The following is a 256-nucleotide window of genomic DNA, read 5'->3' on the forward strand; positions in this document are numbered from 1 at the left end:
CGCTCCTACGCAAATAAGAAGTCGGCGATTCCCTTCCAGCCGCTTTGATTTCGGGCACCTCCGACAGATAATTGGGAAGGGTTTCTAGAAGGTGGGAAATGTCACCTGATTCACACTGAACTTTTAAAAGCTCCCCACCCCCAAGGAGCCGCGCACACCCTTGCTCGCGGCTGCCCTCCCACAGCCCCACACACTGGGAGACCGCCCACCGCAAACCGCGGAGACCCCCGTCTAGATTTAAGGCGCGGCTGCGCCC

Source organism: Fukomys damarensis, unplaced genomic scaffold (genome assembly GCF_012274545.1).
Source record: "Fukomys damarensis isolate Sample0158 unplaced genomic scaffold, DMR_v1.0_HiC HiC_scaffold_1, whole genome shotgun sequence".
NCBI lineage: Eukaryota > Metazoa > Chordata > Mammalia > Rodentia > Bathyergidae > Fukomys > Fukomys damarensis.